The 15,945-nt window shown below is 38.4% G+C and overlaps 1 non-coding gene across 1 annotated transcript; it reads right to left on the reverse strand.

The window, feature by feature from the left end:
* Positions 1-256: 256 nt before the first annotated feature.
* LOC121213140 (small nucleolar RNA R71) lies at positions 257-362 on the reverse strand. The gene has a single exon (XR_005908510.1). It is a non-coding gene; the product is annotated as a small nucleolar RNA R71 (small nucleolar RNA).
* Positions 363-15,945: the final 15,583 nt, after the last annotated feature.

Consider the following 15,945-nt stretch of genomic DNA (forward strand, 5'->3'; position numbering starts at 1 on the left):
GATACAACAATTTGTTCAGTTTGATGGTTTGCAGGACGAAGATCCCAACGCTCACTTGGCAAACTTTTTGGAACTATGTGATACATTTAAAATTAATGGTGTTTTTGATGACACCATTCACCTTCGGTTATTCCCTTTTTCATTGAGAAACAAATCTAAACAGTGTTTGAATTCGTTACCACGAGGGTCAATCACTACCTGGGAACAAATGATTGAATGGTTTTATTAAAATATTTTTCGCCAGCTAAAACAGCTAAATTACATAATGATATTTCTTATTTTGTGCAGATGGATTTGAAAACACTCTACGATGCATGGGAGAGATACAAGGACCTCTTGAGAAGATGCCCTCACCATGGGTTACCACTCTGGCTACAGGTTCAAACGTTCCATAATGGCCTGAATCCTTCGACTCGAAAAATGTTTGACGTGGCCGCTGGTGGGACTATCAATAATAAAACACCTGAAGATGCTTATGAATTTATAGAAGAGATGTCACTGAATAATTATCAATGGCAAGTCATGAGAACAAAGCTAACAAAACTAGCCGGTGTTTATAACGCCGATTCGGTCACCATGCTCTCTAATCAGGTAGAACTTTTGAATAAGAAAATTGACGGTTTTCTTGGTTCTTCAAAGGTTCACCCAGTAATGCAGTGCAAAGTAAGTGGAGGTGGATCAAGCAATTCAGAATACCCACCCTATGCCCACAACATGGAGAACGAGTAGTTAAATTACATGGGTAATAATCCTCGATCTCAAAATAATCCTTATAGTACTACTTACAATGTAGGTTGGAGGAACCAGCCAAATTTCTCATGGGGAGGTAAGGGAATCAGAGACCACCACCTCCAGGCTTCCAACAACCACCCTACCAACAATAGAAAAAGCCGAACCTTGAGGAGATGCTAACAAAATTCATCTTAGTGTCAGAAACTCGTGTTTAGAATATCGAGACAGCACTTAAAATCAACAAGCATCGATTCAAGGGCTCGAAATTCAGATAGGGCAGCTCGCCAAACTAATTTCTGAAAGACCACCAAGAAGTCAACCTAGTAACACTGAACCCAAACCAAAAGAGCACGTGAAACCAGTTAAACTAAGGAGTGGGAAAGTGTTAGCTGAATCTGAAAATAAGCCCCCACAAGAAGCTAACAGAAAGAAGGTCGAACTCGAAAACAATGACAATCTAATGCCAAAAGAATATAAACCACTAATCCCATACCAAATAAAGTTGAAGAAAGACCGTATGGATACACAATTCGGTAAATTTCTTGAACTTTTTAAACAACTGCATATTAACTTACCTTTTGTTGAAGCTATATTACAGATGCCTACATATGCAAAAATTTTAAAGGAGCTTCTAACAAATAAAAGGAAGTTTGAAGACTTATCTACAGTGGAACTTAATGAGGAGTGCTCAGCCATACTCCAAAATAAACTGCCAACCAAACTGAAAGATCGAGGAAGTTTTACTATTCCCTGCTTAATTGGTAGTTTGAATGTTGATGCTATATAAAATGTTTAAACAACTTGGTCTTGGGGAACCTAAACCTACTAGGATGAGTATTCAATTAGCTGATAGATTTGTTAAATATCCTAGGGGAATTATAGAGGACGTACTTGTAAAAGTAGATAAATTTATATTCCTTGTTGATTTCATTGTGCTTGACATGGATGAAGATGTCGAGGTGCCTTTAGTCTTAGGTTGGCCATTTTTAGCCACTGCTAGGGCTGTAATTGATGTGGGTGATGGTAAATTGGTACTTAGAGTAGGTGATGAAGAGATTATTTTTAAAATTTATGATACCATGAGATTTTCTAGGGAACAAGATGACTCATGTTATTTTATAGACTCTATTGATCATGCTACTCAAGATTCTTTTTAGGAAATAGTACACAAGGACACGATGGAACTGTGTCTCGCCCAAGAAGAGGGGGTGGATGATGATTTTGAGGTAGGAACTGAACTAAACTCTAATGAAACCTCCCCAAACCTAGCAGAATATGAGAGAATTAAGGTAAAAGATGAACTTAAGCAAAAACCCTCCATTAAAGAACCTCTCAAACTGGAACTTAAACAATTACTGAATCACTTCGAATATGCATTCCTTGGAAATAATTCTACATTACCGTTAATTATTGCATCTAACTTGCAACCCAAGGAGAAAGAGGAATTACTCCAAGTATTAAGAGAGCATAAAAGGGCCATAGCTTGGAAAATTTCTGACATTAAAGGGATCAGCCCTTCTTTCTGCACCCACAAAAATTTAATGGAATATGAATATAAACCATACGTGCAAGCCCAAAAACGACTGAACCCCAACATGTAGGAAGTTGTTAAAGCTGAGGTAACTAAACTCCTAGATGCTGGAATTGTTTATCCTGTTTTTGATAGTTCTTGGGTGAGTCCAGTGCAGGTTGTTCCTAAGAAAGGAGGCATGACTGTTGTAGCCAATGAGAAGAATGAATTAATCCCAACAAGGACAGTCACATGTTGGAGAGTGTGCATTGATTATAAGAAGCTAAATGATGCCACGAGACAAGATCACTTCCCCCTTCCATTCATTGACCAAATGTTGGAAAGATTGTTAGGGCACATGTACTACTGCTTTTTAGATGGACTCTCTGGCTATTTCCAAATCCCAATAGCTCCTGAGGATTAAGAAAAGATGACATTTACATGTCCATACGGTACGTTTGCTTATCATAGAATGCCTTTTGGATTATGTAATGCTCCTGCTACTTTTCAGCGCTGCATGATGGCCATTTTTTACGAACTCGTAGAAGACATCATGAAGGTATTTATGGATGATTTCTCGGTTTTCAGTAACTCTTTCCATCTCTGCCTCAAAATTTTAAAATGAGTGTTAATAAGATGTGAGGAAACAAACTTGTGCTGAACTGGGAAAAATGTCACTTTATGGTTCAAGAAGGTATTGTGTTAGGACATAAAATTTCTAGTAGAGGGATTAAGCTTGATAAATGTAAAATTGAAACCATTGAAAAACTACCTCCCCCTAATTCGGTTAAGGCCATTAGAAGCTTTTTAGGACATGCTGGGTTTTATAGAAGATTATTAAAGACTTTTCTAAAATAGCTAAACCTTTGACTAAATTACTAGAAAAAGATGTGCCTTTTAATTTCGATCAGTAGTGTTTAGAAGTATTTAATACTTTAAAGGATAAACTGACTAAAGCTCCAATTATAATTGCACATGATTGGAATTTACCTTTTGAACTAATGTGCGATGCGAGTGATTTTGTAGTAGGTGCAGTTTTGAAATAGTGAAGAGATAAACATTTTCAACTTATCTATTATGCTAGCAGAACTTTGATAGCCGCACAAGAAACTACACCACCACAGGGAAAGAGCTGCTAGCTATGGTTTTTGCATTCGATAAATTTAGGCCATATTTAATATTGTCTAAAGTTTTCGTTTATACAGACCATTCCACTCTTTGCCACATTTTGACTAAAACTAATGCAAAGCCTCGACTCATTCGATGGATTTTATTATTGTAGGAATTTGACTTGGAGATTAAGGATAAGAAAGGAGCTAACAATCTCGCAGCTGACCATCTCTCTAGGCTTGAAAAATCAAGTACCAAAGAGCTAGATGACATTGAATAAATGATTCATTCCCTAAAGAATAATTTTTTGCTATATCTGATTCTAGGGTACCTTGGTTTGCAGATATTGCAAATTTTTTAGCCGCTAACATTATCCCAAAAGAGTTGACACATCAGCAAAAGAAATGATTCTTCACTGATGTGAAAAACTACTTCTTGGAAGACCCTTTTCTTTTCCGTAAATGTGCAGATCAAATCATTAGGAGATGCGTTACAAGGACAGAAGCATTGAAAATCTTGGAATATTGCCACTCAGGAACGACAGGAAGACATTACGGTGGAAATAAGACCCCACATAAAGTCCTTGAATCAGGTTTTTATTTGCCCACTCTATTCAAAGACGCCAACACATATGTTACTTCTTGTGACAAATGTCAAAGATCAGGTAATATATCCAAATGTAATGAAATGCCTCAGACATATATGTTCTCATGTGAAATATTTGACGTTTGGGGTATCGACTTCATGGGTCCATTCCCTAGTTTATTCGGGAATAAATACATCTTAGCAGCTGTTGATTATATGTCCAAATGGGTTGAAGCCCAAGCTTTACCTACTAATGATGCTAGAGTAGTAGTACGATTCCTTAAGAAACTTTTCTCTTGATTTGGTACACCTAGAGCAATTATCAATGATAGGGGTACTCATTTTTGTAACGCCCAATTTGACAAGACCCTTAAGAAATACGGAGTTCATCATAGAACAACTACCCCTTATCACCCTCAAACTAGTGGCCAAGTCGAAGTAGCGAACCAAGAGCCTAAACGTATCCTAGAAAAGACAATAGAGTTAAATAGGAAGGATTGGGAGGTGAAAGTAGATGATGCTTTGTGGGCTTATAGAACTGCTTTTAAGACTCCCATAGGAACATCACCTTACAGACTTATTTATGGGAAAAGTTGTCATCTACCGTTTGAGTTAAAACACAAGGCATTCTGGGCTATAAAATTTCTAAACCTTGACCCCAAACTTGCAGGTGAAAATAGGTTGATGCAGTTGAACGAGTTAGATGAGTGGCGAGCCAATGCACATGAAAATTTGCGCCTATACAAGGAAGCGACGAAATGCCGCCACAACGCCTGTTTAAAGCAACGAAGGCAATTTGAAGTTGGAGATCTTGTCCTGTTATATAACTCGAGGCTCAAATTATTTCTTGGAAAACTTAAATCACGATGGTCAGGTCGTTTCGTAGTTCAAACTGTGTTTCCATATGGCACAGTAGAGGTAAGTCAAACATCACAAGGCACTTTTAAGGTAAATGGACATCGTCTGAAAATTTATAACGGTAAGAATTTCAAAGACTATAAAGAGGAGCTACAGCTCCATGAAGTTACCTAAATATACCCACAAGGTAGAGTTGAGCTTAGACTATAGCCCGAGCACTAATGGTGTCAACTTCTTTAAATTTGAGTCTTTCACATTTAATTCACTAACTGAGTCACTAAACATAGGATTTCCAGAACCACACGGCCAAGTACACGGGCGTGCCGTAGGCCGTGCACATACCACGGGAGGCAACACGGCCATGCGACACGGTTGTGTGAAAATAGAGAAAAAATGTTTCCCCAACACGGGATCCGATAAGTTGCCACGGCCGTCTGACATGGCTGTGGGAAATCCTACCAAATTAACACGGGCGTGTGGCACGAACGTGCCCACCGACCGTGGTCAACCCTGTCAAAATAACACAGGCGTGCGCCTGCATACACGAGCGTGGGTGAGGAAAATAAAGATTGACACAGCCATGCAACATGACCGTGTACACCAATGTGGCCAATTTCGAAAACCATGAAATGCACGGGCTGAAATGAGGGCACAAGAGTGTGCCCTACAGCCGTGTGCCCCAATTTCTTTATAAACACCTATTATTTATTTTATTTTTATCTTTATTTTTTTAAACTACTTTTTTTCCTTTTAATACTATTTTACCTTGAGATTTTATAATTTTTATTCGGCTATTTCTTTACGAGTAATTATGCTTCTTTATATTTCCTAACAAGTTCCTAATTTTATCACAGTTATAAGGAGCTCCAAAGCTCACTATTACTTAGGAACTTGCAACTTTAGTGGAAAAGGTTCTCCACGACTGCCAAGTCCTGCTCGACCATAACCACCAGAGTATCCTCCTCCACTCTCATCATTGTCTTGGCCGATTATTCTCCATAACTCCAATTCAAGGAGTTCATTCATCGTTCAGGAAGTTTCACCTCTCTCCCTATCTTATGATTATGTATCTATATTTTTTAATATATTCATCTTTGTACATTGAGGGCAATGTACATCTTAAGTGTGGGGGGTCTTTCATATCATCATTAGAAATCCCTGAATTTTGTCTTATTCTCACGTGAATCACTCATATCACTATTAGAATGAATTTTAATTAATTTATGATTTTTATTGTTATGTCTAGAATTAAAACATAGGCATGCATTAATTGTTTAAACTTTAAGACATTAGGGAATCAAGCATGATAACTTGATTTTTGAAGAATTATAAACTTTTATGTTGTTTCCTTAAGTTTAGGTATTATCGTGAGTTGAAATTCACAAGTTTAAACATCAAAAAAACATAATTTTTGTGAGATCTTGAGCCTTTAGAGCATATTTTATTTCTTTCATGCTCACTTTTATTATGAGTGCGTCAGTATTGATTTGTTATTCTAGAACTTGCTTGATTATGCATGTCAAGACCACACCATTTGATTTGATATGTCAAGATGATAAAGGCACTTAAGTTTAACCCACTCACTCCACAAAAGCCTACCTTCATAATTGACCCTTAGTGAACCCCTTTGAGTCTAACAAGCCATTAATTGATTTACCCTCAATATTAACCCATAGCCCATTATTGTTGAAATCCCCTAAATTGATCCCTATTTTTGTCGAGATTTGATTTGAACTAATTGCTTAGCTATGTTTTGCTCTTCTATGTATTTGACTTGTTCTTAAAAAAATAATAAAATAAAAAATACTTCAACACATATTAGTAGTAATTCGTCATTTTTTAGCTTGAGTGTTAATTCCATATTCTGAGAAGAAGCTCACTTGTATTCAACGATGACTGGTTATTTTTCTAGCTAGGTAATTTTTCAATTCAATCTCAATTCTAACCTTTTTCTTTCAGCTTGTGACCACACCCCCTAACCAAAGCCATGTTACAACCCTCTAAAGACCTTTTTGATTGATGTATCATCTCAATATCTAGTGGTGGAGATTTAATTTTCATGCAAGCCTATGGTAATAACTTTTCATACTGACTAATGAGTGTTTTATTTGATGTCCTTAAACACCTCGAGTGATCTAAGTGAATCTTTAGTGAGGATGTTAAACTCTGTGATATTTTGATCAAAGGTAATCACTTAGATAAGAGGAGACACCTATGTTTTCGTGATAAAATACTCAACTTGGAATGTTTGAAACTATGATGTACTTTTAGTTGAATTTTCAATGTATGAATACTTATAGATTATTTTGAGATTTTATTGATAGGGATTATAAATTGAGAAGAATTTATTTTGATTGTGAGTTGAGGATTTTGCTTGAGGACAAGCAAACGCTTAAGTGTGGAGGTATTTGATAAACCGTAATTTATACATGTTTGTATCACATGCTTAGCACATTTATGGATGGTTTCTCCTTAGATTTGGTGAATTCGATGCTCCTAATTCTTTAATTTCATATTTTATACTTAGGTGAGCATAGGAGAGTAAAATGTAACACCCCGAATTTGGGCCTAGAAGAATTGGGCCTTGAGTCTGGGATTCGGATAGAAGAAAACCTGAATAATTAAGAAGTTTTAAATATTATCGTTTAAGAAAAAAATTGAATTAAATTACTACTAGAAAATTTTTACTATATTTATTATTACCGATATTTTAAATTTTTACGAAATTTTAATTAGTATTATGAGATAAAATTATTATTATTAGAAAAATATTACTGCATGTATGTTTGAAATTTTTTTATGAAAATTATTATTATCATTTACTGTATTATTGATATTTGAAATTTTTATTATTAGATATATTTATAAAATTATTATTATAATTATTATTATTAGATAGGGAAAAAATATAAAATATAAATATATTTATAAAAGATAGGGAAAATTTTTAATTTTATGCTACCTTAGGGAATCTGGGCAGTAGGCCTTAATAATAATTTGTGCTGTGTTTTAGCATAACGGAGCACTTGGCCCAGTGGCTAAGCACACTAGGAAGGCGTGGGAGGTGCTTGGGTTCAAGGTGTGACGTGCACAATTTGGGTTTTTTTAATATGCAGATCGCGGCTAGAATAAGGATTAAGAATAGTTGCGAGTATAAGTTAATCAAAAAGAGCTTATAGCTCAGTGGCAGTAGGGTGTTAGGAGTTACACAAGGGCACGGGTTCGAGTCTAGGCGCAGGTATGTCTTAATTTTATATTTTTAAAATGAGTGGGACTTCAGCAGGTAACCTTTAAGATAAAATGTGGCGGTATATTATTGAAAGCAAAAGCGCGTCGCAGTGGCTAGCAGCGTGCTGGGCAACTTGAAGGTCCCAGGTTCGAGCAGCATTACGCGCAAGAGGGTGCTTCTTTTTGCTGTACAAGCGTAGGAAGGACCGTACGGGATTGAAACTCTACCAGCAACAGGAGTCGGCTGAGTGGTGGACTGCTGCTAAGCAGTGGAGAGTTTGAATTAAATCTAAACTTTGAATTTGGCTAGGAATTAGGGTGTAACACCCCGAACCCGAGACCGTCGTCGGAGTCAAAAACGAGGTGTTAACAGACTTCAAACCACTTATTTGACATTTCCCAGACAAGCTGCCAATCTGCGTACTAGTCGCTTTAAAAATCATATCTTGAGTTCTGAAACTCGAAATCCAGTTCCGTAAATTTTCCCTGCTACACTATTGCCATATCATGAATTTTAACACCAAAAATAATCAACCATGACATATGGCATAAAAAAAAGTCGAATTATCAAGACTTACGACCTAACGTTATAAAACCAAACCCAACCGAACATTTATGCCATTTTCGCATGGCTAAAAGTTTACATACCAAAGTTCAAACACAACATAATAGCCTATACATGCCGAAATGTTCTCCTAAGCCGACTAAGAAGAAAGTACCAAAACTTGCTAGCCGGTGTGATGACTCCAATGACGGCCCGATCACGCAAAAAGAGACGAGTCCAAGAAACCTAAAATAGGTGACAAGGAAACACCGAGTGAGTATATAACTCAGTAAGTCATAAGCAATGCACTACCATCCATTAATAACATTATCACAAGAGGAAGCAAAATGGAACGAGGCTAGTTACTCCACCCATACCGAACCATACCATAGTTCCTCAAACCTATCGGTTCAATCTCATACCAAGTCATGCATTCACATTCCATATACTAATCAATAGGATATTTGAGGCATTTTCATACATCATTTTGTTTTCGTTACAATCATACAACTAAACGACCTTTCACCTATTCCACGATAAATCTTATGTACGTGACCTCAATTATAATTGTCACATAGGTTCAAACTTACCAAGCTCAACTTCAAATATAAACATAGCGCCTAGTAGTCACGAACTCAAGGTACTTACCCGATCCGCTGTCCGTGATCAACTCAATAATGTCGCACACTTAGTGCCCATATGATTCAAAAATATATATTAAGTCCTCACACTCAGTGCTATATAATCAACTCGCACACTTAGTGCTATATAATCAAACTCGCACACTTAGTGCTGAACAATTTAAACCCGCACACTTAGTGCCAATCTCATGATCATAAATGTTTATACCGCACACTTAGTGCCGAGATCAACAACTCAATACATCTCACCTCTTTTCTTTTCATTCAACACTTTCATCACCACATGCATACATGTATATAAATTTATCATTCCATTCGGCATAATTACATAGACATTATGTCTATTTAGATCAATACAAAATATATGCTTGATGACTTACTTTGTGTTGGGTAGGACGGTTCCAACTCGGCTACTCGATGATCTTTTCTTTGCCTTTGCTTGATTCTCCTCCTTTAACTCCTTGAGCATAATCAATAAATCAACTAGTTTAACAATCTTGCTAAACATTCATAATTCAATTACACATGCATATGTATGTTTGTATATTCGGCAACCATCCTCACTAATTACCCATTTAGTCGATTATACACATAATTAAAGGTAACATCACGAATGGGCATACTTATGTATATATACATATATATGTATATATATACTTCGGAATGGGCATCACAATTAGATTTAACACCACCTTCATACTCAATTAGATGGCCGAGTGCATGTATATATGCACAATGTCAACTATAACATCATTTAAACACCTAATTTCATCTCATGAACACTCGACCCATTTTTACCCCATATGGCCGAATGTGTAAGATTACATTCAACACCACCGATGTACTTAGTTAGGTGGCCAAATATACCAAGTTAGACTTGACATTATACATCACAAGAACTCTAATTTAATTTGTCAATTGCTTGGCCAAGAACTCACAAGTGCCTTATCTACAACCTATTCGGCCTTACTACTTAAACTTAGCCTTTCATACACTTATCTCTGTTGTTTTAGAAGGCCGAATCCTTATGTGTTCCAACATCTAGCTTACTCAATTCAACACATCAAAACGACATTTAGGCCGATTTTGCTAGCACACAAGCCTTTGACCGAATGTCCTTGACCTCTAGTCACCTAAATTTTTATTCTTTAAAACTCATCCAACTCATATTTTTCATTGACAACCTCCTTAACTTCAATTTATTCACATCTTTAATCATGCTACATTCGACCATTATTTAACAATAATTCATGTATCCTTTTTATTAAACACTCAAAATCAACCATCTTCATACCTCATCACCAAAGACATCAAAATACCAACCAAGAATGTAACATTCATGGCCGAATATCATCTCCATCAATTAACAAAATTTGAACCATGGCTAGGTAGATTTCAAACTTACAACTTAAAATATACATGAATCTCAAAGAATAATATCAAACATACCTCAATCTAGTTACATGCATGGCCAAACTTCTTAGAAACTTTTCCCCTAGGCACCGAATATTCAAGAGCTTCTTAATCAACTTGAAGATGACCAAATGCCTTAACTTCACTTTCTTCTTTTTCTTTCTTTAGGTACAGAAATTGTGATAAGGAAAAGGATGAACACTCCTTCTTCCTCCCTTATTTTATTCATCATTTTTTCTTTTTAATTCCCTTCTTTTATTTATTCTAATTTACTTACCAATATTAAATAATAAACAACATAAACTTGGAGGAATGGAACCATGCTTGGCCGGCCACTTATCAAGAATTGGGCACTTTGACATGCAAACCCAAACTTTCCTATTTTAATACTATTTGGTCCTTACTTATTTACCTATCATAATTTTCTAAGTCTCTCAACTAGATCCTTTCAAGCAAAATTCACATTCCTAATACAAAATTAAAACATCAAATTTTTATACAAGTACTATCACACATATAAGATATGCAAATAAAATTTTAACTAAATTTTATGACTCGGTTTTGTGGTCCCGAAACCACTTCCCGACTAGGGTCAATTTTGGGCTGTCACAACTCTCCCCCACTCAAGAAATTTTCGTCCCCGAAAATCTTACCGGTAAATAGGTTTGGGTATCATTCTTTCATCGAGCTCTCGGTTTCCCAAGTAGCTTCCTCGATCCCGTGTTTGAGCCATAACACCTTTACTAACGGAACCCTTTTGTTTCGCAACCCCTTCACTTCACGAGCTAGGATACGCATCGACTCTTCTTCATAACTCATATCGGCTTGAATTTCAACCTCCGACGAACTAATTATGTGCGAAGGATCAGATCTATAGCGTCGAAGCATCGAAACATGAAAGACATCGTGAATCTTTTCAAGTTCAGGGGGTAAAATCAATCGATACGCAACTGGACCGACTCGTTCGGATATTTTGTATGGCCCAATGAATCTCGGACTCAACTTGCCCTTTCGGCCAAATCTGAGTACCTTTTTCCAAGGCAAAACTTTAAGAAACACTTTATCTCCCACCTGATATTCAATGTCTTTTCGTTTCAAATCCGCATACGATTTCTGACGATCCGTGGCTGCCTTTTGACTTTCACGGATTACCCTTACTTTCTGTTCGGCATCTTTAATCAAATCGACTCCGAAAATTTTACTTTTACCGAGCTTGGTCCAAAACAATGGTGTACGGCATTTACGACCGTACAAAGCCTCGTAAGGTGCCATCTTAATACTTGATTGAAAACTATTGTTGTAAGCGAATTCAATCAAAGGTAAATACCGTTCCCATGAACCATTAAACTCGAGGATGCAACATCTCAACATATCCTCAAGTATCTGAATTATCCGCTTGGATTGACCATCGGTTTGTGGATGAAAAGTGGTGCTAAAATGCAGCTTGGTACCCAAAGCTTCTTGCAATTTCTTCCAAAATCGCGAGGTGAATCTCGGATCTCTATCCGACACGATAGAAATAGGTACTCCATGTAATCTCACAATCTGAGAAACATACAATTCGGCTAGTTTATCCAATGAAAAATCCGTACGCACGGGGATAAAGTGAGCCGACTTAGTCAGTCTATCAACAACAACCCAAATCGCATCCTTCTTACTTGCTGACAATGGCAGTCCGGACACAAAGTCCATTGTGACTCGATCCCATTTCCACTCGGGTATCATGATCGGCTGAAGTAATCCTGAAGGCACTTGATGTTCCGCTTTCACTTGTTGACATATTAAACATCTCGAAACAAAGTTGGAGATGTCCCGTTTCAACCATGCCACCAAAACCGACGTTTCAAATCGTTGTACATTTTCGTACTCCCCGGGTGAATTGACATTCGGCTACAATGAGCTTCGTTCAGAATCATCGAAATGAGTTCTGAATTTCTTGGAACACACAACCGACTTCTGAACCTCAAACAATCGTCATCATCAATTTGAAATTCGGATTCCATATTCGGAATACATTCAGCCCGTTTTGCAACCAATTCATCGTCGACTTTCTGAGCTTCACGAATTTGATGAATCAATGATGGTTTGGCCTTTAATTCAGCTACTAACACATTGTCGGGTAGAACAGACAAGTGCACATTCATCGCTCATAAAGCAAACAGTGATTTCCGGCTTAAGGCGTCCGCAACCACATTAGCCTTTCCCGGGTGGTAATCAATGACAAGCTTGTAATCTTTAACAACTCAAGCCAACGTCTTTGTCGCAGATTTAAGTCTCTTTGAGTCATCAAATATTTGAGACTTTTGTGATCCGAAAATACATGGCACTTTTCGCCAAACAAATAATGTCGCCATATTTTCAAAGCAAATACGATGGCGGCTAGTTCGAGATCATGGGTTGGATAATTTCTCTCGTGTGGCTTCAATTGTCTCGACGCATAGGCCACAACTTGACCTTCTTGCATCAATACGCAACCCAACCCGAGTAGGGATGCGTCACTATAAATGACAAACTCTTTGCCTGATTCGGGTTGCACTAAAATTGGAGCTTCAGTCAAATGAGTTTTCAGTTGATCGAAGCTTTTCTGACATTTCTCCGTCCATTCGAACTTAGCATCCTTTTGAAGTAGCTTCGTCATTGGTGTGGCTATCATCGAGAAACCTTTTACAAATCGTCGGTAATAACCGGCGAGCCCCAGGAAGCTCCGAACTTCGGTAATATTTCTTGGAAGCTTCCAGTTAAGTATGGCTGAAATTTTGCTCAGGTCAACTCGAATACCCGATACGGATACCACATGACCCAAGAAGCTAACCTCTCTTAACCAGAACTCACACTTACTGAACTTAGCATATAACTTCTTATCCCGCAAAATTTGCAACACTAATCTCAGGTGCTCAGCATGTTCGGTCTCGTCTCCTGAATAGACTAAGATGTCATCAATGAACACAACTACGAACCGGTCCAAATACTGTCTGAAGATCCGATTCATCAAATCCATAAATACCGCAGGGGCATTAGTGAGCCCAAACGGCATCACTAAGAACTCGTAGTGACTGTACCTCGTTCTAAAAGCAGTTTTGGGTACGTCCGAATCTTGAATCCGCAACTGATAATAACCCGATCTCAAATCTATCTTTGAAAACACTGAGGCTCCCTTTAGTTGATCAAACAAATCATCAATACGCGGTAATGGATATTTATTCTTTATCGTCACTTTATTCAGTTGACGATAGTCAATGCACAACCTCATGGTTTCGTCCTTCTTTTTCACGAACAATACTGGTGCACCCCAAGGTGAGAAACTTGGTCGAGCGAAACCTCTATCCGTCAACTCTTGCAATTGAGCTTTCAATTCCTTTAACTCGGTTAGTGCCATGCGATACGGAGCTATCGAAATTGGCGTAGTTCCAGGTACAAGCTCAATACCAAACTCTATCTCCCGAACAGGTGGCAAACCCGGTAACTCTTCAGGAAAAACATCCGGGTATTCACAAACCACTGGCACAGATTCGGGTTTCTTTTCTAATTCTTTGTCATCAAGTACATATGCAAGGTATGCTTCGCACCCTTTTCTTACATATTTCTGGGCCAACATTGCTGATATTATAGCTGGCAACCCCCTTAAGTCCGTAGACTCAACTCGGATTATCTCGTTATTTGCGCACCTCAAATTAATAGTCTTGCTTTTGCAATTCACAACCGCATCATGCGCGGTCAACCAATCCAAACCAAGAATAACATCAAATTCGTCAAACGGCAAAAGCATCAAATCGGCCGGAAAACAGAATTCTCGGATTATTAGAGGGCATCTCTTACACACTTTATCAACAAGTACGCATTGACCCAAAGGGTTTGACATTCGAATTACGAACTCAGTAGACTCAACAGGTAGAGTCTTACTGGATGCTAGGGTTTCGCATACATATGAATGAGTAGAGCCAGGGTCAATCAATGCAATCACATTAGTATCAAAGAGAGTGAAGGTACCAATGATGACGTCGGGGGAGGATGCCTCCTCTCATGCGCGAATGGCATATGCTCTAGCAGGAGTACGGTTCTCGGCTCGAATAGCCGTATCAGAGGCCCCGCTCTGACTACCACCCCTACCTCCTAAAATTCTCGGTGGTCTACCTCTAGTTGTCACTCCACTAGGTCTTGCACCTTGAATCTTATTCTTCTCATCAAGCTCCGTGCAATCTCTAATGAAGTGGTCCTTCGAACCGCATCCGTAACAGGCCCTGTTAGTAGACTTACCCCAACATTCACCTAGGTGTCGTCTCCCGCATTGGGGACATTCAGGTTTCTCTTGACGATTATTGCCCACACTAGCTACCGAAGTAGCTCGGGAGTCCGTCGATGGTCGTGCTCTGATGGAAATTCCCGCAGTCGTCCTCGACTTATTAGTGTCCTCCCTGAACTTTTTTACAGCTGAGAACAGAGTTTTACCCGTCGATCTTTTACGATAGTCTCTAGCTTCAAATTCAGCCTTCTTCTTCTCCTTTCCAAGTTCTTCCGCCTTGCAGGCTCGTTCGACTAGTGTTACGAATTCTTTTATCTCCAAAATACCCACTAGTAGCTTTAAATCTTCATTCAATCCTTCTTCGAATCTTTTGCACATAGCAACCTCATCAGCTACACACTCCCGGGCATACCTACTGAGTCTTACGAATTCATGTTCGTATTCAGATACTGTCATACGACCTTGCTTGAGTTCCAAGAATTCCTTACGCTTTTGATCAATGAACCGTTGACTAATATATTTCTTTCGAAATTCCGTCTGAAAGAAGTCCCAAGTTACTCGTTCGTTTGGGACTATGGAAATCAGGGTCCTCCACCAATAGTAGGCTGAGTCCCGCAACAAGAATATAGCACACTTTAGACATTCATCAGGCGTGCATGACAGTTCATCAAACACCCGAATGGTGTTATCAAGCCAGAACTCGGCCTTTTCAGCATCATCAGTAACTATGGCCCTGAACTCCTCGGCCCCGCGCTTCCTAATCAAGTCTACAGGTGGCTTACTCAGCCTCACAGGATTAGTGACTGATGGCATTACGGGCTCTTGGGGTGGATTATTCAAATTCAGGAATTGTTGGACGGCCGGATTGGTTCGGGCATATTGCGCGACCCACTCATTCATCATGGTAAAGAAGGCTTGTTTAGCCCCCTCACCTTGATTATTCGCAGATGACTGAGGTTCAACAGGCGGTGTCCCTTGTGCAGGAGCAGCCGCTACACTTTCAATGTCATCCGCCAAGGTTCTCTCTACACCGGGATCCATTTACTAATCAAAACATAAATTTTAACCGTCAGAAGTCATCACA

The sequence above is a fragment of the Gossypium hirsutum genome, chromosome A13, assembly GCF_007990345.1.
Source record: "Gossypium hirsutum isolate 1008001.06 chromosome A13, Gossypium_hirsutum_v2.1, whole genome shotgun sequence".
NCBI lineage: Eukaryota > Viridiplantae > Streptophyta > Magnoliopsida > Malvales > Malvaceae > Gossypium > Gossypium hirsutum.